This window comes from Hemitrygon akajei, chromosome 12 (assembly GCF_048418815.1).
Source record: "Hemitrygon akajei chromosome 12, sHemAka1.3, whole genome shotgun sequence".
Classification (NCBI taxonomy): Eukaryota; Metazoa; Chordata; class Chondrichthyes; order Myliobatiformes; family Dasyatidae; genus Hemitrygon; species Hemitrygon akajei.
Genome location: NC_133135.1, coordinates 2,501 through 27,962, shown reverse-complemented (window position 1 = coordinate 27,962; position 25,462 = coordinate 2,501).

Sequence of the window (25,462 nt, the reverse complement as noted above, 5' to 3'; positions counted from 1 at the left end):
AAATTTACCCCTCTCGACCCGGAGCACTAAGTCTATGGGGATTTAACAAGGGTCAATCAGGGTGTGCTTTGGGTTTGTGGGGCTAAAACCAGAGTTAATCGGGAAGTGCCTAAAATTTATGGGGATGTGCACCCCATCTGGATTAGGTTTAAATTTTAAACCACACAGGCAGTGGGCAATTCAGCCCTCTTGTGCTTTCTGATCTCGCCACCAGAGATTCAGTTTCACACGATCCTGCCACTTTAAACTGGCCCGCGCCTTTACCAACCAGGCCCAACACTTATCCCTGTTGATCAGTCAGGGTGTGCTTTAGGTTTGTACGGCTGAAGCCAGAGTTCCTAGGGTTTGTGGGGGTGTATGCCCCTTTTGGACCTTAGGATTAGGTTTAAATTTTAGGCTAGTGGATATATTTAAACTGGCCGACGCCTTCACCAATCAGACCCAACACTTATTCCTGTTGAAATTACCCCTCTTGACACGGGACACTGTCTATGGGAGTTTAGCAAGGGTCAATCAGGATGTGCTTTGGGTTTGTGGGGCTAAAGCCAGGGTTAATCGGGGAGTGAATAGGGTTTGTGGGGGTGTGTACCCCATCTAAACTTTAGTAGGGTTTGTGGGGGGGGGGTGTACCCCATCTAAACTTTAATAGGGTTTGTGGGGGTGTGTACCCCATCTAAACTTTAGTAGGGTTTGTGGGGGTGTATACCCCATCTAAACTTTAAGATTAGGTTTAAGTTTTAAGCTAATGAATATATATGTTTGACTAGGAGATATTAGAATACAGAATTTTAAATGACAGTATATGAACTGCTATGGCGAATGAGCTAGTATAATAAAGCCAGGTTAATCTAGACCATGCCTTTCATTATCAAGGTCCGACACCACTTGGTTCAACGAACCGGGTGTGCACTGGGACACATCATCAGTAATGTAACCTCGGATCATCAGGTGTTTCGGGCCTTTAATCACTAGACACCCTACTCGAGGTGGCCCAACAGTGTCAGGCTCAGACACTGCCTGTATTCCTCCCAGGGACCAATAATGAGAGGCATGTAATTCTAAGGGTAATGATATTTTTTTAAAAAAATCACTACCTGGCATCTATATGCCAAGGGTTACATGGAAAATAAAACAATAATATTCTTACCACTAGTTTTGTGTCTTGGGTCAACCATTTTAACTCCAACAAACTGCCTCCAACAACGCTTGACTCCCGCCTGGGAGACCAAATCCACTTACTCCCATCACTCCGGTCTCCCGGGGAGGTCTCTGAAAAATGCTATCCGGTTAAAACATCCCTAGCCCGGGACTCCATCTCCACTTTTATTGTGTCCTAAAACCTGTCTAACCACTCCAACTGCAGACCCTATCTGTTGCTAGGATACCAAGCAGCCTTACCTATTCAACTCTTAAAGGTACACTGTCCATTTGGGTTTAAATATCTAAGCCTTCTTATTGGCCTCCAGTGGCCTGGAGAATGAAGAGCGTGTCACTGTAAGGTTAGGTTGAGATTATGCGGGCAGTGGGCAAAAAAGCCCCCTCGTGTTTTTTGATCTCGCCACTTGAGATTCAATTTCACGTGACCCTGCCACTTTGAACTGGCCCACGCCTTCATTAACCAGGTCCACCACTTGCCTTTATTGAAACTTGCCCCTCTTAACACAGAATATCCAATTTATGGGAATTTACTAAGTTAGGGTGAAATTATGCGGGCAGTGGGCAATTCAGCCCTCTTGTGCTTTCTGATCTTGCCACTTGAGATTCAGTTTCACACGACCCTGCCACTTCAAAATGACCGACGCCTTCACTAACCAGGTCCAACACTCATCCCTGTTGAAATTTACCCCTCTCGACCCGGAGCACTAAGTCTATGGGGATTTAACAAGGGTCAATCAGGGTGTGCTTTGGGTTTGTGGGGCTAAAACCAGAGTTAATCGGGAAGTGCCTAAAATTTATGGGGATGTGCACCCCATCTGGATTAGGTTTAAATTTTAAACCACACAGGCAGTGGGCAATTCAGCCCTCTTGTGCTTTCTGATCTCGCCACCAGAGATTCAGTTTCACACGATCCTGCCACTTTAAACTGGCCCGCGCCTTTACCAACCAGGCCCAACACTTATCCCTGTTGATCAGTCAGGGTGTGCTTTAGGTTTGTACGGCTGAAGCCAGAGTTCCTAGGGTTTGTGGGGGTGTATGCCCCTTTTGGACCTTAGGATTAGGTTTAAATTTTAGGCTAGTGGATATATTTAAACTGGCCGACGCCTTCACCAATCAGACCCAACACTTATTCCTGTTGAAATTACCCCTCTTGACACGGGACACTGTCTATGGGAGTTTAGCAAGGGTCAATCAGGATGTGCTTTGGGTTTGTGGGGCTAAAGCCAGGGTTAATCGGGGAGTGAATAGGGTTTGTGGGGGTGTGTACCCCATCTAAACTTTAGTAGGGTTTGTGGGGGGGGGTGTACCCCATCTAAACTTTAATAGGGTTTGTGGGGGTGTGTACCCCATCTAAACTTTAGTAGGGTTTGTGGGGGTGTATACCCCATCTAAACTTTAAGATTAGGTTTAAGTTTTAAACTAATGAATATATATGTTTGACTAGGAGATATTAGAATACAGAATTTTAAATGACAGTATATGAACTGCTATGGCGAATGAGCTAGTATAATAAAGCCAGGTTAATCTAGACCATGCCTTTCATTATCAAGGTCCGACACCACTTGGTTCAACGAACCGGGTGTGCACTGGGACACATCATCAGTAATGTAACCTCGGATCATCAGGTGTTTCGGGCCTTTAATCACTAGACACCCTACTCGAGGTGGCCCAACAGTGTCAGGCTCAGACACTGCCTGTATTCCTCCCAGGGACCAATAATGAGAGGCATGTAATTCTAAGGGTAATGATATTTTTTTAAAAAAATCACTACCTGGCATCTATATGCCAAGGGTTACATGGAAAATAAAACAATAATATTCTTACCACTAGTTTTGTGTCTTGGGTCAACCATTTTAACTCCAACAAACTGCCTCCAACAACGCTTGACTCCCGCCTGGGAGACCAAATCCACTTACTCCCATCACTCCGGTCTCCCGGGGAGGTCTCTGAAAAATGCTATCCGGTTAAAACATCCCTAGCCCGGGACTCCATCTCCACTTTTATTGTGTCCTAAAACCTGTCTAACCACTCCAACTGCAGACCCTATCTGTTGCTAGGATACCAAGCAGCCTTACCTATTCAACTCTTAAAGGTACACTGTCCATTTGGGTTTAAATATCTAAGCCTTCTTATTGGCCTCCAGTGGCCTGGAGAATGAAGAGCGTGTCACTGTAAGGTTAGGTTGAGATTATGCGGGCAGTGGGCAAAAAAGCCCCCTCGTGTTTTTTGATCTCGCCACTTGAGATTCAATTTCACGTGACCCTGCCACTTTGAACTGGCCCACGCCTTCATTAACCAGGTCCACCACTTGCCTTTATTGAAACTTGCCCCTCTTAACACAGAATATCCAATTTATGGGAATTTACTAAGTTAGGGTGAAATTATGCGGGCAGTGGGCAATTCAGCCCTCTTGTGCTTTCTGATCTTGCCACTTGAGATTCAGTTTCACACGACCCTGCCACTTCAAAATGACCGACGCCTTCACTAACCAGGTCCAACACTCATCCCTGTTGAAATTTACCCCTCTCGACCCGGAGCACTAAGTCTATGGGGATTTAACAAGGGTCAATCAGGGTGTGCTTTGGGTTTGTGGGGCTAAAACCAGAGTTAATCGGGAAGTGCCTAAAATTTATGGGGATGTGCACCCCATCTGGATTAGGTTTAAATTTTAAACCACACAGGCAGTGGGCAATTCAGCCCTCTTGTGCTTTCTGATCTCGCCACCAGAGATTCAGTTTCACACGATCCTGCCACTTTAAACTGGCCCGCGCCTTTACCAACCAGGCCCAACACTTATCCCTGTTGATCAGTCAGGGTGTGCTTTAGGTTTGTACGGCTGAAGCCAGAGTTCCTAGGGTTTGTGGGGGTGTATGCCCCTTTTGGACCTTAGGATTAGGTTTAAATTTTAGGCTAGTGGATATATTTAAACTGGCCGACGCCTTCACCAATCAGACCCAACACTTATTCCTGTTGAAATTACCCCTCTTGACACGGGACACTGTCTATGGGAGTTTAGCAAGGGTCAATCAGGATGTGCTTTGGGTTTGTGGGGCTAAAGCCAGGGTTAATCGGGGAGTGAATAGGGTTTGTGGGGGTGTGTACCCCATCTAAACTTTAGTAGGGTTTGTGGGGGGGGGGGTGTACCCCATCTAAACTTTAATAGGGTTTGTGGGGGTGTGTACCCCATCTAAACTTTAGTAGGGTTTGTGGGGGTGTATACCCCATCTAAACTTTAAGATTAGGTTTAAGTTTTAAGCTAATGAATATATATGTTTGACTAGGAGATATTAGAATACAGAATTTTAAATGACAGTATATGAACTGCTATGGCGAATGAGCTAGTATAATAAAGCCAGGTTAATCTAGACCATGCCTTTCATTATCAAGGTCCGACACCACTTGGTTCAACGAACCGGGTGTGCACTGGGACACATCATCAGTAATGTAACCTCGGATCATCAGGTGTTTCGGGCCTTTAATCACTAGACACCCTACTCGAGGTGGCCCAACAGTGTCAGGCTCAGACACTGCCTGTATTCCTCCCAGGGACCAATAATGAGAGGCATGTAATTCTAAGGGTAATGATATTTTTTTTAAAAAATCACTACCTGGCATCTATATGCCAAGGGTTACATGGAAAATAAAACAATAATATTCTTACCACTAGTTTTGTGTCTTGGGTCAACCATTTTAACTCCAACAAACTGCCTCCAACAACGCTTGACTCCCGCCTGGGAGACCAAATCCACTTACTCCCATCACTCCGGTCTCCCGGGGAGGTCTCTGAAAAATGCTATCCGGTTAAAACATCCCTAGCCCGGGACTCCATCTCCACTTTTATTGTGTCCTAAAACCTGTCTAACCACTCCAACTGCAGACCCTATCTGTTGCTAGGATACCAAGCAGCCTTACCTATTCAACTCTTAAAGGTACACTGTCCATTTGGGTTTAAATATCTAAGCCTTCTTATTGGCCTCCAGTGGCCTGGAGAATGAAGAGCGTGTCACTGTAAGGTTAGGTTGAGATTATGCGGGCAGTGGGCAAAAAAGCCCCCTCGTGTTTTTTGATCTCGCCACTTGAGATTCAATTTCACGTGACCCTGCCACTTTGAACTGGCCCACGCCTTCATTAACCAGGTCCACCACTTGCCTTTATTGAAACTTGCCCCTCTTAACACAGAATATCCAATTTATGGGAATTTACTAAGTTAGGGTGAAATTATGCGGGCAGTGGGCAATTCAGCCCTCTTGTGCTTTCTGATCTTGCCACTTGAGATTCAGTTTCACACGACCCTGCCACTTCAAAATGACCGACGCCTTCACTAACCAGGTCCAACACTCATCCCTGTTGAAATTTACCCCTCTCGACCCGGAGCACTAAGTCTATGGGGATTTAACAAGGGTCAATCAGGGTGTGCTTTGGGTTTGTGGGGCTAAAACCAGAGTTAATCGGGAAGTGCCTAAAATTTATGGGGATGTGCACCCCATCTGGATTAGGTTTAAATTTTAAACCACACAGGCAGTGGGCAATTCAGCCCTCTTGTGCTTTCTGATCTCGCCACCAGAGATTCAGTTTCACACGATCCTGCCACTTTAAACTGGCCCGCGCCTTTACCAACCAGGCCCAACACTTATCCCTGTTGATCAGTCAGGGTGTGCTTTAGGTTTGTACGGCTGAAGCCAGAGTTCCTAGGGTTTGTGGGGGTGTATGCCCCTTTTGGACCTTAGGATTAGGTTTAAATTTTAGGCTAGTGGATATATTTAAACTGGCCGACGCCTTCACCAATCAGACCCAACACTTATTCCTGTTGAAATTACCCCTCTTGACACGGGACACTGTCTATGGGAGTTTAGCAAGGGTCAATCAGGATGTGCTTTGGGTTTGTGGGGCTAAAGCCAGGGTTAATCGGGGAGTGAATAGGGTTTGTGGGGGTGTGTACCCCATCTAAACTTTAGTAGGGTTTGTGGGGGGGGGTGTACCCCATCTAAACTTTAATAGGGTTTGTGGGGGTGTGTACCCCATCTAAACTTTAGTAGGGTTTGTGGGGGTGTATACCCCATCTAAACTTTAAGATTAGGTTTAAGTTTTAAGCTAATGAATATATATGTTTGACTAGGAGATATTAGAATACAGAATTTTAAATGACAGTATATGAACTGCTATGGCGAATGAGCTAGTATAATAAAGCCAGGTTAATCTAGACCATGCCTTTCATTATCAAGGTCCGACACCACTTGGTTCAACGAACCGGGTGTGCACTGGGACACATCATCAGTAATGTAACCTCGGATCATCAGGTGTTTCGGGCCTTTAATCACTAGACACCCTACTCGAGGTGGCCCAACAGTGTCAGGCTCAGACACTGCCTGTATTCCTCCCAGGGACCAATAATGAGAGGCATGTAATTCTAAGGGTAATGATATTTTTTTTAAAAAATCACTACCTGGCATCTATATGCCAAGGGTTACATGGAAAATAAAACAATAATATTCTTACCACTAGTTTTGTGTCTTGGGTCAACCATTTTAACTCCAACAAACTGCCTCCAACAACGCTTGACTCCCGCCTGGGAGACCAAATCCACTTACTCCCATCACTCCGGTCTCCCGGGGAGGTCTCTGAAAAATGCTATCCGGTTAAAACATCCCTAGCCCGGGACTCCATCTCCACTTTTATTGTGTCCTAAAACCTGTCTAACCACTCCAACTGCAGACCCTATCTGTTGCTAGGATACCAAGCAGCCTTACCTATTCAACTCTTAAAGGTACACTGTCCATTTGGGTTTAAATATCTAAGCCTTCTTATTGGCCTCCAGTGGCCTGGAGAATGAAGAGCGTGTCACTGTAAGGTTAGGTTGAGATTATGCGGGCAGTGGGCAAAAAAGCCCCCTCGTGTTTTTTGATCTCGCCACTTGAGATTCAATTTCACGTGACCCTGCCACTTTGAACTGGCCCACGCCTTCATTAACCAGGTCCACCACTTGCCTTTATTGAAACTTGCCCCTCTTAACACAGAATATCCAATTTATGGGAATTTACTAAGTTAGGGTGAAATTATGCGGGCAGTGGGCAATTCAGCCCTCTTGTGCTTTCTGATCTTGCCACTTGAGATTCAGTTTCACACGACCCTGCCACTTCAAAATGACCGACGCCTTCACTAACCAGGTCCAACACTCATCCCTGTTGAAATTTACCCCTCTCGACCCGGAGCACTAAGTCTATGGGGATTTAACAAGGGTCAATCAGGGTGTGCTTTGGGTTTGTGGGGCTAAAACCAGAGTTAATCGGGAAGTGCCTAAAATTTATGGGGATGTGCACCCCATCTGGATTAGGTTTAAATTTTAAACCACACAGGCAGTGGGCAATTCAGCCCTCTTGTGCTTTCTGATCTCGCCACCAGAGATTCAGTTTCACACGATCCTGCCACTTTAAACTGGCCCGCGCCTTTACCAACCAGGCCCAACACTTATCCCTGTTGATCAGTCAGGGTGTGCTTTAGGTTTGTACGGCTGAAGCCAGAGTTCCTAGGGTTTGTGGGGGTGTATGCCCCTTTTGGACCTTAGGATTAGGTTTAAATTTTAGGCTAGTGGATATATTTAAACTGGCCGACGCCTTCACCAATCAGACCCAACACTTATTCCTGTTGAAATTACCCCTCTTGACACGGGACACTGTCTATGGGAGTTTAGCAAGGGTCAATCAGGATGTGCTTTGGGTTTGTGGGGCTAAAGCCAGGGTTAATCGGGGAGTGAATAGGGTTTGTGGGGGTGTGTACCCCATCTAAACTTTAGTAGGGTTTGTGGGGGGGGGGGTGTACCCCATCTAAACTTTAATAGGGTTTGTGGGGGTGTGTACCCCATCTAAACTTTAGTAGGGTTTGTGGGGGTGTATACCCCATCTAAACTTTAAGATTAGGTTTAAGTTTTAAGCTAATGAATATATATGTTTGACTAGGAGATATTAGAATACAGAATTTTAAATGACAGTATATGAACTGCTATGGCGAATGAGCTAGTATAATAAAGCCAGGTTAATCTAGACCATGCCTTTCATTATCAAGGTCCGACACCACTTGGTTCAACGAACCGGGTGTGCACTGGGACACATCATCAGTAATGTAACCTCGGATCATCAGGTGTTTCGGGCCTTTAATCACTAGACACCCTACTCGAGGTGGCCCAACAGTGTCAGGCTCAGACACTGCCTGTATTCCTCCCAGGGACCAATAATGAGAGGCATGTAATTCTAAGGGTAATGATATTTTTTTAAAAAAATCACTACCTGGCATCTATATGCCAAGGGTTACATGGAAAATAAAACAATAATATTCTTACCACTAGTTTTGTGTCTTGGGTCAACCATTTTAACTCCAACAAACTGCCTCCAACAACGCTTGACTCCCGCCTGGGAGACCAAATCCACTTACTCCCATCACTCCGGTCTCCCGGGGAGGTCTCTGAAAAATGCTATCCGGTTAAAACATCCCTAGCCCGGGACTCCATCTCCACTTTTATTGTGTCCTAAAACCTGTCTAACCACTCCAACTGCAGACCCTATCTGTTGCTAGGATACCAAGCAGCCTTACCTATTCAACTCTTAAAGGTACACTGTCCATTTGGGTTTAAATATCTAAGCCTTCTTATTGGCCTCCAGTGGCCTGGAGAATGAAGAGCGTGTCACTGTAAGGTTAGGTTGAGATTATGCGGGCAGTGGGCAAAAAAGCCCCCTCGTGTTTTTTGATCTCGCCACTTGAGATTCAATTTCACGTGACCCTGCCACTTTGAACTGGCCCACGCCTTCATTAACCAGGTCCACCACTTGCCTTTATTGAAACTTGCCCCTCTTAACACAGAATATCCAATTTATGGGAATTTACTAAGTTAGGGTGAAATTATGCGGGCAGTGGGCAATTCAGCCCTCTTGTGCTTTCTGATCTTGCCACTTGAGATTCAGTTTCACACGACCCTGCCACTTCAAAATGACCGACGCCTTCACTAACCAGGTCCAACACTCATCCCTGTTGAAATTTACCCCTCTCGACCCGGAGCACTAAGTCTATGGGGATTTAACAAGGGTCAATCAGGGTGTGCTTTGGGTTTGTGGGGCTAAAACCAGAGTTAATCGGGAAGTGCCTAAAATTTATGGGGATGTGCACCCCATCTGGATTAGGTTTAAATTTTAAACCACACAGGCAGTGGGCAATTCAGCCCTCTTGTGCTTTCTGATCTCGCCACCAGAGATTCAGTTTCACACGATCCTGCCACTTTAAACTGGCCCGCGCCTTTACCAACCAGGCCCAACACTTATCCCTGTTGATCAGTCAGGGTGTGCTTTAGGTTTGTACGGCTGAAGCCAGAGTTCCTAGGGTTTGTGGGGGTGTATGCCCCTTTTGGACCTTAGGATTAGGTTTAAATTTTAGGCTAGTGGATATATTTAAACTGGCCGACGCCTTCACCAATCAGACCCAACACTTATTCCTGTTGAAATTACCCCTCTTGACACGGGACACTGTCTATGGGAGTTTAGCAAGGGTCAATCAGGATGTGCTTTGGGTTTGTGGGGCTAAAGCCAGGGTTAATCGGGGAGTGAATAGGGTTTGTGGGGGTGTGTACCCCATCTAAACTTTAGTAGGGTTTGTGGGGGGGGGGGTGTACCCCATCTAAACTTTAATAGGGTTTGTGGGGGTGTGTACCCCATCTAAACTTTAGTAGGGTTTGTGGGGGTGTATACCCCATCTAAACTTTAAGATTAGGTTTAAGTTTTAAGCTAATGAATATATATGTTTGACTAGGAGATATTAGAATACAGAATTTTAAATGACAGTATATGAACTGCTATGGCGAATGAGCTAGTATAATAAAGCCAGGTTAATCTAGACCATGCCTTTCATTATCAAGGTCCGACACCACTTGGTTCAACGAACCGGGTGTGCACTGGGACACATCATCAGTAATGTAACCTCGGATCATCAGGTGTTTCGGGCCTTTAATCACTAGACACCCTACTCGAGGTGGCCCAACAGTGTCAGGCTCAGACACTGCCTGTATTCCTCCCAGGGACCAATAATGAGAGGCATGTAATTCTAAGGGTAATGATATTTTTTTTAAAAAATCACTACCTGGCATCTATATGCCAAGGGTTACATGGAAAATAAAACAATAATATTCTTACCACTAGTTTTGTGTCTTGGGTCAACCATTTTAACTCCAACAAACTGCCTCCAACAACGCTTGACTCCCGCCTGGGAGACCAAATCCACTTACTCCCATCACTCCGGTCTCCCGGGGAGGTCTCTGAAAAATGCTATCCGGTTAAAACATCCCTAGCCCGGGACTCCATCTCCACTTTTATTGTGTCCTAAAACCTGTCTAACCACTCCAACTGCAGACCCTATCTGTTGCTAGGATACCAAGCAGCCTTACCTATTCAACTCTTAAAGGTACACTGTCCATTTGGGTTTAAATATCTAAGCCTTCTTATTGGCCTCCAGTGGCCTGGAGAATGAAGAGCGTGTCACTGTAAGGTTAGGTTGAGATTATGCGGGCAGTGGGCAAAAAAGCCCCCTCGTGTTTTTTGATCTCGCCACTTGAGATTCAATTTCACGTGACCCTGCCACTTTGAACTGGCCCACGCCTTCATTAACCAGGTCCACCACTTGCCTTTATTGAAACTTGCCCCTCTTAACACAGAATATCCAATTTATGGGAATTTACTAAGTTAGGGTGAAATTATGCGGGCAGTGGGCAATTCAGCCCTCTTGTGCTTTCTGATCTTGCCACTTGAGATTCAGTTTCACACGACCCTGCCACTTCAAAATGACCGACGCCTTCACTAACCAGGTCCAACACTCATCCCTGTTGAAATTTACCCCTCTCGACCCGGAGCACTAAGTCTATGGGGATTTAACAAGGGTCAATCAGGGTGTGCTTTGGGTTTGTGGGGCTAAAACCAGAGTTAATCGGGAAGTGCCTAAAATTTATGGGGATGTGCACCCCATCTGGATTAGGTTTAAATTTTAAACCACACAGGCAGTGGGCAATTCAGCCCTCTTGTGCTTTCTGATCTCGCCACCAGAGATTCAGTTTCACACGATCCTGCCACTTTAAACTGGCCCGCGCCTTTACCAACCAGGCCCAACACTTATCCCTGTTGATCAGTCAGGGTGTGCTTTAGGTTTGTACGGCTGAAGCCAGAGTTCCTAGGGTTTGTGGGGGTGTATGCCCCTTTTGGACCTTAGGATTAGGTTTAAATTTTAGGCTAGTGGATATATTTAAACTGGCCGACGCCTTCACCAATCAGACCCAACACTTATTCCTGTTGAAATTACCCCTCTTGACACGGGACACTGTCTATGGGAGTTTAGCAAGGGTCAATCAGGATGTGCTTTGGGTTTGTGGGGCTAAAGCCAGGGTTAATCGGGGAGTGAATAGGGTTTGTGGGGGTGTGTACCCCATCTAAACTTTAGTAGGGTTTGTGGGGGGGGGGGTGTACCCCATCTAAACTTTAATAGGGTTTGTGGGGGTGTGTACCCCATCTAAACTTTAGTAGGGTTTGTGGGGGTGTATACCCCATCTAAACTTTAAGATTAGGTTTAAGTTTTAAGCTAATGAATATATATGTTTGACTAGGAGATATTAGAATACAGAATTTTAAATGACAGTATATGAACTGCTATGGCGAATGAGCTAGTATAATAAAGCCAGGTTAATCTAGACCATGCCTTTCATTATCAAGGTCCGACACCACTTGGTTCAACGAACCGGGTGTGCACTGGGACACATCATCAGTAATGTAACCTCGGATCATCAGGTGTTTCGGGCCTTTAATCACTAGACACCCTACTCGAGGTGGCCCAACAGTGTCAGGCTCAGACACTGCCTGTATTCCTCCCAGGGACCAATAATGAGAGGCATGTAATTCTAAGGGTAATGATATTTTTTTAAAAAAATCACTACCTGGCATCTATATGCCAAGGGTTACATGGAAAATAAAACAATAATATTCTTACCACTAGTTTTGTGTCTTGGGTCAACCATTTTAACTCCAACAAACTGCCTCCAACAACGCTTGACTCCCGCCTGGGAGACCAAATCCACTTACTCCCATCACTCCGGTCTCCCGGGGAGGTCTCTGAAAAATGCTATCCGGTTAAAACATCCCTAGCCCGGGACTCCATCTCCACTTTTATTGTGTCCTAAAACCTGTCTAACCACTCCAACTGCAGACCCTATCTGTTGCTAGGATACCAAGCAGCCTTACCTATTCAACTCTTAAAGGTACACTGTCCATTTGGGTTTAAATATCTAAGCCTTCTTATTGGCCTCCAGTGGCCTGGAGAATGAAGAGCGTGTCACTGTAAGGTTAGGTTGAGATTATGCGGGCAGTGGGCAAAAAAGCCCCCTCGTGTTTTTTGATCTCGCCACTTGAGATTCAATTTCACGTGACCCTGCCACTTTGAACTGGCCCACGCCTTCATTAACCAGGTCCACCACTTGCCTTTATTGAAACTTGCCCCTCTTAACACAGAATATCCAATTTATGGGAATTTACTAAGTTAGGGTGAAATTATGCGGGCAGTGGGCAATTCAGCCCTCTTGTGCTTTCTGATCTTGCCACTTGAGATTCAGTTTCACACGACCCTGCCACTTCAAAATGACCGACGCCTTCACTAACCAGGTCCAACACTCATCCCTGTTGAAATTTACCCCTCTCGACCCGGAGCACTAAGTCTATGGGGATTTAACAAGGGTCAATCAGGGTGTGCTTTGGGTTTGTGGGGCTAAAACCAGAGTTAATCGGGAAGTGCCTAAAATTTATGGGGATGTGCACCCCATCTGGATTAGGTTTAAATTTTAAACCACACAGGCAGTGGGCAATTCAGCCCTCTTGTGCTTTCTGATCTCGCCACCAGAGATTCAGTTTCACACGATCCTGCCACTTTAAACTGGCCCGCGCCTTTACCAACCAGGCCCAACACTTATCCCTGTTGATCAGTCAGGGTGTGCTTTAGGTTTGTACGGCTGAAGCCAGAGTTCCTAGGGTTTGTGGGGGTGTATGCCCCTTTTGGACCTTAGGATTAGGTTTAAATTTTAGGCTAGTGGATATATTTAAACTGGCCGACGCCTTCACCAATCAGACCCAACACTTATTCCTGTTGAAATTACCCCTCTTGACACGGGACACTGTCTATGGGAGTTTAGCAAGGGTCAATCAGGATGTGCTTTGGGTTTGTGGGGCTAAAGCCAGGGTTAATCGGGGAGTGAATAGGGTTTGTGGGGGTGTGTACCCCATCTAAACTTTAGTAGGGTTTGTGGGGGGGGGGGTGTACCCCATCTAAACTTTAATAGGGTTTGTGGGGGTGTGTACCCCATCTAAACTTTAGTAGGGTTTGTGGGGGTGTATACCCCATCTAAACTTTAAGATTAGGTTTAAGTTTTAAGCTAATGAATATATATGTTTGACTAGGAGATATTAGAATACAGAATTTTAAATGACAGTATATGAACTGCTATGGCGAATGAGCTAGTATAATAAAGCCAGGTTAATCTAGACCATGCCTTTCATTATCAAGGTCCGACACCACTTGGTTCAACGAACCGGGTGTGCACTGGGACACATCATCAGTAATGTAACCTCGGATCATCAGGTGTTTCGGGCCTTTAATCACTAGACACCCTACTCGAGGTGGCCCAACAGTGTCAGGCTCAGACACTGCCTGTATTCCTCCCAGGGACCAATAATGAGAGGCATGTAATTCTAAGGGTAATGATATTTTTTTTAAAAAATCACTACCTGGCATCTATATGCCAAGGGTTACATGGAAAATAAAACAATAATATTCTTACCACTAGTTTTGTGTCTTGGGTCAACCATTTTAACTCCAACAAACTGCCTCCAACAACGCTTGACTCCCGCCTGGGAGACCAAATCCACTTACTCCCATCACTCCGGTCTCCCGGGGAGGTCTCTGAAAAATGCTATCCGGTTAAAACATCCCTAGCCCGGGACTCCATCTCCACTTTTATTGTGTCCTAAAACCTGTCTAACCACTCCAACTGCAGACCCTATCTGTTGCTAGGATACCAAGCAGCCTTACCTATTCAACTCTTAAAGGTACACTGTCCATTTGGGTTTAAATATCTAAGCCTTCTTATTGGCCTCCAGTGGCCTGGAGAATGAAGAGCGTGTCACTGTAAGGTTAGGTTGAGATTATGCGGGCAGTGGGCAAAAAAGCCCCCTCGTGTTTTTTGATCTCGCCACTTGAGATTCAATTTCACGTGACCCTGCCACTTTGAACTGGCCCACGCCTTCATTAACCAGGTCCACCACTTGCCTTTATTGAAACTTGCCCCTCTTAACACAGAATATCCAATTTATGGGAATTTACTAAGTTAGGGTGAAATTATGCGGGCAGTGGGCAATTCAGCCCTCTTGTGCTTTCTGATCTTGCCACTTGAGATTCAGTTTCACACGACCCTGCCACTTCAAAATGACCGACGCCTTCACTAACCAGGTCCAACACTCATCCCTGTTGAAATTTACCCCTCTCGACCCGGAGCACTAAGTCTATGGGGATTTAACAAGGGTCAATCAGGGTGTGCTTTGGGTTTGTGGGGCTAAAACCAGAGTTAATCGGGAAGTGCCTAAAATTTATGGGGATGTGCACCCCATCTGGATTAGGTTTAAATTTTAAACCACACAGGCAGTGGGCAATTCAGCCCTCTTGTGCTTTCTGATCTCGCCACCAGAGATTCAGTTTCACACGATCCTGCCACTTTAAACTGGCCCGCGCCTTTACCAACCAGGCCCAACACTTATCCCTGTTGATCAGTCAGGGTGTGCTTTAGGTTTGTACGGCTGAAGCCAGAGTTCCTAGGGTTTGTGGGGGTGTATGCCCCTTTTGGACCTTAGGATTAGGTTTAAATTTTAGGCTAGTGGATATATTTAAACTGGCCGACGCCTTCACCAATCAGACCCAACACTTATTCCTGTTGAAATTACCCCTCTTGACACGGGACACTGTCTATGGGAGTTTAGCAAGGGTCAATCAGGATGTGCTTTGGGTTTGTGGGGCTAAAGCCAGGGTTAATCGGGGAGTGAATAGGGTTTGTGGGGGTGTGTACCCCATCTAAACTTTAGTAGGGTTTGTGGGGGGGGGGGTGTACCCCATCTAAACTTTAATAGGGTTTGTGGGGGTGTGTACCCCATCTAAACTTTAGTAGGGTTTGTGGGGGTGTATACCCCATCTAAACTTTAAGATTAGGTTTAAGTTTTAAGCTAATGAATATATATGTTTGACTAGGAGATATTAGAATACAGAATTTTAAATGACAGTATATGAACTGCTATGGCGAATGAGCTAGTATAATAAAGCCAGGTTAATCTAGACCATGCCTTTCATTATCAAGGTCCGACACCACTTGGTTCAACGAACCGGGTGTGCACTGGGACACATCATCAGTAATGTAACCTCGGATCATCAGGTGTTTCGGGCCTTTAATCACTAGACACCCTACTCGAGGTGGCCCAACAGTGTCAGGCTCAGACACTGCCTGTATTCCTCCCAGGGACCAATAATGAGAGGCATGTAATTCTAAGGGTAATGATATTTTTTTTAAAAAATCACTACCTGGCATCTATATGCCAAGGGTTACATGGAAAATAAAACAATAATATTCTTACCACTAGTTTTGTGTCTTGGGTCAACCATTTTAACTCCAACAAACTGCCTCCAACAACGCTTGACTCCCGCCTGGGAGACCAAATCCACTTACTCCCATCACTCCGGTCTCCCGGGGAGGTCTCTGAAAAATGCTATCCGGTTAAAACATCCCTAGCCCGGGACTCCATCTCCACTTTTATTGTGTCCTAAAACCTGTCTAACCACTCCAACTGCAGACCCTATCTGTTGCTAGGATACCAAGCAGCCTTACCTATTCAACTCTTAAAGGTACACTGTCCATTTGGGTTTAAATATCTAAGCCTTCTTATTGGCCTCCAGTGGCCTGGAGAATGAAGAGCGTGTCACTGTAAGGTTAGGTTGAGATTATGCGGGCAGTGGGCAAAAAAGCCCCCTCGTGTTTTTTGATCTCGCCACTTGAGATTCAATTTCACGTGACCCTGCCACTTTGAACTGGCCCACGCCTTCATTAACCAGGTCCACCACTTGCCTTTATTGAAACTTGCCCCTCTTAACACAGAATATCCAATTTATGGGAATTTACTAAGTTAGGGTGAAATTATGCGGGCAGTGGGCAATTCAGCCCTCTTGTGCTTTCTGATCTTGCCACTTGAGATTCAGTTTCACACGACCCTGCCACTTCAAAATGACCGACGCCTTCACTAACCAGGTCCAACACTCATCCCTGTTGAAATTTACCCCTCTCGACCCGGAGCACTAAGTCTATGGGGATTTAACAAGGGTCAATCAGGGTGTGCTTTGGGTTTGTGGGGCTAAAACCAGAGTTAATCGGGAAGTGCCTAAAATTTATGGGGATGTGCACCCCATCTGGATTAGGTTTAAATTTTAAACCACACAGGCAGTGGGCAATTCAGCCCTCTTGTGCTTTCTGATCTCGCCACCAGAGATTCAGTTTCACACGATCCTGCCACTTTAAACTGGCCCGCGCCTTTACCAACCAGGCCCAACACTTATCCCTGTTGATCAGTCAGGGTGTGCTTTAGGTTTGTACGGCTGAAGCCAGAGTTCCTAGGGTTTGTGGGGGTGTATGCCCCTTTTGGACCTTAGGATTAGGTTTAAATTTTAGGCTAGTGGATATATTTAAACTGGCCGACGCCTTCACCAATCAGACCCAACACTTATTCCTGTTGAAATTACCCCTCTTGACACGGGACACTGTCTATGGGAGTTTAGCAAGGGTCAATCAGGATGTGCTTTGGGTTTGTGGGGCTAAAGCCAGGGTTAATCGGGGAGTGAATAGGGTTTGTGGGGGTGTGTACCCCATCTAAACTTTAGTAGGGTTTGTGGGGGGGGGGGTGTACCCCATCTAAACTTTAATAGGGTTTGTGGGGGTGTGTACCCCATCTAAACTTTAGTAGGGTTTGTGGGGGTGTATACCCCATCTAAACTTTAAGATTAGGTTTAAGTTTTAAGCTAATGAATATATATGTTTGACTAGGAGATATTAGAATACAGAATTTTAAATGACAGTATATGAACTGCTATGGCGAATGAGCTAGTATAATAAAGCCAGGTTAATCTAGACCATGCCTTTCATTATCAAGGTCCGACACCACTTGGTTCAACGAACCGGGTGTGCACTGGGACACATCATCAGTAATGTAACCTCGGATCATCAGGTGTTTCGGGCCTTTAATCACTAGACACCCTACTCGAGGTGGCCCAACAGTGTCAGGCTCAGACACTGCCTGTATTCCTCCCAGGGACCAATAATGAGAGGCATGTAATTCTAAGGGTAATGATATTTTTTTTAAAAAATCACTACCTGGCATCTATATGCCAAGGGTTACATGGAAAATAAAACAATAATATTCTTACCACTAGTTTTGTGTCTTGGGTCAACCATTTTAACTCCAACAAACTGCCTCCAACAACGCTTGACTCCCGCCTGGGAGACCAAATCCACTTACTCCCATCACTCCGGTCTCCCGGGGAGGTCTCTGAAAAATGCTATCCGGTTAAAACATCCCTAGCCCGGGACTCCATCTCCACTTTTATTGTGTCCTAAAACCTGTCTAACCACTCCAACTGCAGACCCTATCTGTTGCTAGGATACCAAGCAGCCTTACCTATTCAACTCTTAAAGGTACACTGTCCATTTGGGTTTAAATATCTAAGCCTTCTTATTGGCCTCCAGTGGCCTGGAGAATGAAGAGCGTGTCACTGTAAGGTTAGGTTGAGATTATGCGGGCAGTGGGCAAAAAAGCCCCCTCGTGTTTTTTGATCTCGCCACTTGAGATTCAATTTCACGTGACCCTGCCACTTTGAACTGGCCCACGCCTTCATTAACCAGGTCCACCACTTGCCTTTATTGAAACTTGCCCCTCTTAACACAGAATATCCAATTTATGGGAATTTACTAAGTTAGGGTGAAATTATGCGGGCAGTGGGCAATTCAGCCCTCTTGTGCTTTCTGATCTTGCCACTTGAGATTCAGTTTCACACGACCCTGCCACTTCAAAATGACCGACGCCTTCACTAACCAGGTCCAACACTCATCCCTGTTGAAATTTACCCCTCTCGACCCGGAGCACTAAGTCTATGGGGATTTAACAAGGGTCAATCAGGGTGTGCTTTGGGTTTGTGGGGCTAAAACCAGAGTTAATCGGGAAGTGCCTAAAATTTATGGGGATGTGCACCCCATCTGGATTAGGTTTAAATTTTAAACCACACAGGCAGTGGGCAATTCAGCCCTCTTGTGCTTTCTGATCTCGCCACCAGAGATTCAGTTTAAAATTAGGTTTAAATTTTAGGCTAGTGGATATATTTAAACTGGCCGACGCCTTCACCAATCAGACCCAACACTTATTCCTGTTGAAATTACCCCTCTTGACACGGGACACTGTCTATGGGAGTTTAGCAAGGGTCAATCAGGATGTGCTTTGGGTTTGTGGGGCTAAAGCCAGGGTTAATCGGGGAGTGAATAGGGTTTGTGGGGGTGTGTACCCCATCTAAACTTTAGTAGGGTTTGTGGGGGGGGGGTGTACCCCATCTAAACTTTAATAGGGTTTGTGGGGGTGTGTACCCCATCTAAACTTTAGTAGGGTTTGTGGGGGTGTATACCCCATCTAAACTTTAAGATTAGGTTTAAGTTTTAAGCTAATGAATATATATGTTTGACTAGGAGATATTAGAATACAGAATTTTAAATGACAGTATATGAACTGCTATGGCGAATGAGCTAGTATAATAAAGCCAGGTTAATCTAGACCATGCCTTTCATTATCAAGGTCCGACACCACTTGGTTCAACGAACCGGGTGTGCACTGGGACACATCATCAGTAATGTAACCTCGGATCATCAGGTGTTTCGGGCCTTTAATCACTAGACACCCTACTCGAGGTGGCCCAACAGTGTCAGGCTCAGACACTGCCTGTATTCCTCCCAGGGACCAATAATGAGAGGCATGTAATTCTAAGGGTAATGATATTTTTTTAAAAAAATCACTACCTGGCATCTATATGCCAAGGGTTACATGGAAAATAAAACAATAATATTCTTACCACTAGTTTTGTGTCTTGGGTCAACCATTTTAACTCCAACAAACTGCCTCCAACAACGCTTGACTCCCGCCTGGGAGACCAAATCCACTTACTCCCATCACTCCGGTCTCCCGGGGAGGTCTCTGAAAAATGCTATCCGGTTAAAACATCCCTAGCCCGGGACTCCATCTCCACTTTTATTGTGTCCTAAAACCTGTCTAACCACTCCAACTGCAGACCCTATCTGTTGCTAGGATACCAAGCAGCCTTACCTATTCAACTCTTAAAGGTACACTGTCCATTTGGGTTTAAATATCTAAGCCTTCTTATTGGCCTCCAGTGGCCTGGAGAATGAAGAGCGTGTCACTGTAAGGTTAGGTTGAGATTATGCGGGCAGTGGGCAAAAAAGCCCCCTCGTGTTTTTTGATCTCGCCACTTGAGATTCAATTTCACGTGACCCTGCCACTTTGAACTGGCCCACGCCTTCATTAACCAGGTCCACCACTTGCCTTTATTGAAACTTGCCCCTCTTAACACAGAATATCCAATTTATGGGAATTTACTAAGTTAGGGTGAAATTATGCGGGCAGTGGGCAATTCAGCCCTCTTGTGCTTTCTGATCTTGCCACTTGAGATTCAGTTTCACACGACCCTGCCACTTCAAAATGACCGACGCCTTCACTAACCAGGTCCAACACTCATCCCTGTTGAAATTTACCCCTCTCGACCCGGAGCACTAAGTCTATGGGGATTTAACAAGGGTCAATCAGGGTGTGCTTTGGGTTTGTGGGGCTAAAACCAGAGTTAATCGGGAAGTGCCTAAAATTTATGGGGATGTGCACCCCATCTGGATTAGGTTTAAATTTTAAACCACACAGGCAGTGGGCAATTCAGCCCTCTTGTGCTTTCTGATCTCGCCACCAGAGATTCAGTTTCACACGATCCTGCCACTTTAAACTGGCCCGCGCCTTTACCAACCAGGCCCAACACTTATCCCTGTTGATCAGTCAGGGTGTGCTTTAGGTTTGTACGGCTGAAGCCAGAGTTCCTAGGGTTTGTGGGGGTGTATGCCCCTTTTGGACCTTAGGATTAGGTTTAAATTTTAGGCTAGTGGATATATTTAAACTGGCCGACGCCTTCACCAATCAGACCCAACACTTATTCCTGTTGAAATTACCCCTCTTGACACGGGACACTGTCTATGGGAGTTTAGCAAGGGTCAATCAGGATGTGCTTTGGGTTTGTGGGGCTAAAGCCAGGGTTAATCGGGGAGTGAATAGGGTTTGTGGGGGTGTGTACCCCATCTAAACTTTAGTAGGGTTTGTGGGGGGGGGGGTGTACCCCATCTAAACTTTAATAGGGTTTGTGGGGGTGTGTACCCCATCTAAACTTTAGTAGGGTTTGTGGGGGTGTATACCCCATCTAAACTTTAAGATTAGGTTTAAGTTTTAAGCTAATGAATATATATGTTTGACTAGGAGATATTAGAATACAGAATTTTAAATGACAGTATATGAACTGCTATGGCGAATGAGCTAGTATAATAAAGCCAGGTTAATCTAGACCATGCCTTTCATTATCAAGGTCCGACACCACTTGGTTCAACGAACCGGGTGTGCACTGGGACACATCATCAGTAATGTAACCTCGGATCATCAGGTGTTTCGGGCCTTTAATCACTAGACACCCTACTCGAGGTGGCCCAACAGTGTCAGGCTCAGACACTGCCTGTATTCCTCCCAGGGACCAATAATGAGAGGCATGTAATTCTAAGGGTAATGATATTTTTTAAAAAAAATCACTACCTGGCATCTATATGCCAAGGGTTACATGGAAAATAAAACAATAATATTCTTACCACTAGTTTTGTGTCTTGGGTCAACCATTTTAACTCCAACAAACTGCCTCCAACAACGCTTGACTCCCGCCTGGGAGACCAAATCCACTTACTCCCATCACTCCGGTCTCCCGGGGAGGTCTCTGAAAAATGCTATCCGGTTAAAACATCCCTAGCCCGGGACTCCATCTCCACTTTTATTGTGTCCTAAAACCTGTCTAACCACTCCAACTGCAGACCCTATCTGTTGCTAGGATACCAAGCAGCCTTACCTATTCAACTCTTAAAGGTACACTGTCCATTTGGGTTTAAATATCTAAGCCTTCTTATTGGCCTCCAGTGGCCTGGAGAATGAAGAGCGTGTCACTGTAAGGTTAGGTTGAGATTATGCGGGCAGTGGGCAAAAAAGCCCCCTCGTGTTTTTTGATCTCGCCACTTGAGATTCAATTTCACGTGACCCTGCCACTTTGAACTGGCCCACGCCTTCATTAACCAGGTCCACCACTTGCCTTTATTGAAACTTGCCCCTCTTAACACAGAATATCCAATTTATGGGAATTTACTAAGTTAGGGTGAAATTATGCGGGCAGTGGGCAATTCAGCCCTCTTGTGCTTTCTGATCTTGCCACTTGAGATTCAGTTTCACACGACCCTGCCACTTCAAAATGACCGACGCCTTCACTAACCAGGTCCAACACTCATCCCTGTTGAAATTTACCCCTCTCGACCCGGAGCACTAAGTCTATGGGGATTTAACAAGGGTCAATCAGGGTGTGCTTTGGGTTTGTGGGGCTAAAACCAGAGTTAATCGGGAAGTGCCTAAAATTTATGGGGATGTGCACCCCATCTGGATTAGGTTTAAATTTTAAACCACACAGGCAGTGGGCAATTCAGCCCTCTTGTGCTTTCTGATCTCGCCACCAGAGATTCAGTTTCACACGATCCTGCCACTTTAAACTGGCCCGCGCCTTTACCAACCAGGCCCAACACTTATCCCTGTTGATCAGTCAGGGTGTGCTTTAGGTTTGTACGGCTGAAGCCAGAGTTCCTAGGGTTTGTGGGGGTGTATGCCCCTTTTGGGTTAGGGTTAGGGTTAGGGTTAGGGTTAGGGTTAGGGTTAGGGTTAGGGTTAGGGTTAGGGTTAGGGTTAGGGTTAGGGTTAGGGTTAGGGTTAGGGTCCGCGCATTAGGGTTAGGGTTAGGGTTAGGGTTAGGGTTAGGGTTAGGGTTAGGGTTAGGGTTAGGGTTAGGGTTAGGGTTAGGGTTAGGGTTAGGGTTAGGGTTAGGGTTAGGGTTTAGGGTTAGGGTTAGGGTTAGGGTTAGGGTTAGGGTTAGGGTTAGGGTTAGGGTTAGGGTTAGGGTTAGGGTTAGGGTTAGGGTTTTAGGGTTAGGGTTAGGGTTAGGGTTAGGGTTAGGGTTAGGGTTAGGGTTAGGGTTAGGGTTAGGGTTAGGGTTAGGGTTAGGGTTTAGGGTTAGGGTTAGGGCCCGCATTAGGGTTAGGGTTAGGGTTAGGGTTAGGGTTAGGGTTAGGGTTAGGGTTAGGGTTAGGGCCCCCGCATTAGGGTTAGGGTTAGGGTTAGGGTTAGGGTTAGGGTTAGGGTTAGGGTTAGGGTTAGGGTTAGGGTTAGGGTTAGGGTTAGGGTTAGGGTTAGGGTTAGGGCCCCGCATTAGGGTTAGGGTTAGGGTTAGGGTTAGGGTTAGGGTTAGGGTTAGGGTTAGGGCCCCGCATTAGGGTTAGGGTTAGGGTTAGGGTTAGGGTTAGGGTTAGGGTTAGGGTTAGGGTTAGGGTTAGGGTTAGGGTTAGGGTTAGGGTTAGGGTTAGGGTTAGGGTTAGGGGTTAGGGTTAGGGTTAGGGGTTAGGGTTAGGGTTAGGGTTAGGGTTAGGGTTAGGGTTAGGGTTAGGGTTAGGGTTAGGGTTAGGGTTAGGGCCCCGCATTAGGGTTAGGGTTAGGGTTAGGGTTAGGGTTAGGGTTAGGGTTAGGGTTAGGGTTTAGGGTTAGGGTTAGGGTTAGGGTTAGGGTTAGGGTTAGGGTTAGGGTTAGGGTTTAGGGTTAGGGTTAGGGTTAGGGTTAGGGTTAGGGTTAGGGTTAGGGTTAGGGTTAGGGTTAGGGTTAGGGTTAGGGTTAGGGTTAGGGTTAGGGTTAGGGTTAGGTTGAGATTATGCGGGCAGTGGGCAAAAAAGCCCCCTCGTGTTTTTTGATCTCGCCACTTGAGATTCAATTTCACGTGACCCTGCCACTTTGAACTGGCCCACGCCTTCATTAACCAGGTCCACCACTTGCCTTTATTGAAACTTGCCCCTCTTAACACAGAATATCCAATTTATGGGAATTTACTAAGTTAGGGTGAAATTATGCGGGCAGTGGGCAATTCAGCCCTCTTGTGCTTTCTGATCTTGCCACTTGAGATTCAGTTTCACACGACCCTGCCACTTCAAAATGACCGACGCCTTCACTAACCAAGTCCAACACTCATCCCTATTGAAATTTACCCCTCTCGACCCGGAGCACTAAGTCTATGGGGATTTAACAAGGGTCAATCAGGGTGTGCTTTGGGTTTGTGGGGCTAAAACCAGAGTTAATCGGGAAGTGCCTAAAATTTATGGGGATGTGCACCCCATCTGGATTAGGTTTAAATTTTAAACCATACAGGCAGTGGGCAATTCAGCCCTCTTGTGCTTTCTGATCTCGCCACCAGAGATTCAGTTTCACACGATCCTGCCACTTTAAACTGGCCCGCGCCTTTACCAACCAGGCCCAACACTTATCCCTGTTGATCAGTCAGGGTGTGCTTTAGGTTTGTACGGCTGAAGCCAGAGTTCCTAGGGTTTATGGGGGTGTATGCCCCTTTTGGACCTTAGGATTAGGTTTAAATTTTAGGCTAGTGGATATATTTAAACTGGCCGACGCCTTCACCAATCAGACCCAACACTTATTCCTGTTGAAATTACCCCTCTTGACACGGGACACTGTCTATGGGAGTTTAGCAAGGGTCAATCAGGATGTGCTTTGGGTTTGTGGGGCTAAAGCCAGGGTTAATCGGGGAGTGAATAGGGTTTGTAGGGGTGTGTACCCCATCTAAACTTTAGTAGGGTTTGTGGGGGTGTGTACCCCATCTAAACTTTAATAGGGTTTGTGGGGGTGTGTACCCCATCTAAACTTTAGTAGGGTTTGTGGGGGTGTATACCCCATCTAAACTTTAAGATTAGGTTTAAGTTTTAAGCTAGTGAATATATATGTTTGACTAGGAGATATTAGAATACAGAATTTTAAATGACAGTATATGAACTGCTATGGCGAATGAGCTAGTATAATAAAGCCAAGTTAATCTGGACCATGCCTTTCATTATCAAGGTCCGACACCACTTGGTTCAACGAACCGGGTGTGCACTGGGACACATCATCAGTAATGTAACCTCGGATCATCAGGTGTTTCGGGCCTTTAATCACTAGACACCCTACTCGAGGTGGCCCAACAGTGTCAGGCTCAGACACTGCCTGTATTCCTCCCAGGGACCAATAATGAGAGGCATGTAATTCTAAGGGTAATGATATTTTTTAAAAAAAATCACTACCTGGCATCTATATGCCAAGGGTTACATGGAAAATAAAACAATAATATTCTTACCACTAGTTTTGTGTCTTGGGTCAACCATTTTAACTCCAACAAACTGCCTCCAACAACGCTTGACTCCCGCCTGGGAGACCAAATCCACTTACTCCCATCACTCCGGTCTCCCGGGGAGGTCTCTGAAAAATGCTATCCGGTTAAAACATCCCTAGCCCGGGACTCCATCTCCACTTTTATTGTGTCCTAAAACCTGTCTGACCACTCCAACTGCAGACCCTATCTGTTGCTAGGATACCAAGCAGCCTTACCTATTCAACTCTTAAAGGTACACTGTCCATTTGGGTTTAAATATCTAAGCCTTCTCATTGGCCTCCAGTGGCCTGGAGAATGAAGAGCGTGTCACTGTAAGGTTAGGTTGAGATTATGCGGGCAGTGGGCAAAAAAGCCCCCTCGTGTTTTTTGATCTCGCCACTTGAGATTCAATTTCACGTGACCCTGCCACTTTGAACTGGCCCACGCCTTCATTAACCAGGTCCACCACTTGCCTTTATTGAAACTTGCCCCTCTTAACACAGAATATCCAATTTATGGGAATTTACTAAGTTAGGGTGAAATTATGCGGGCAGTGGGCAATTCAGCCCTCTTGTGCTTTCTGATCTTGCCACTTGAGATTCAGTTTCACACGACCCTGCCACTTCAAAATGACCGACGCCTT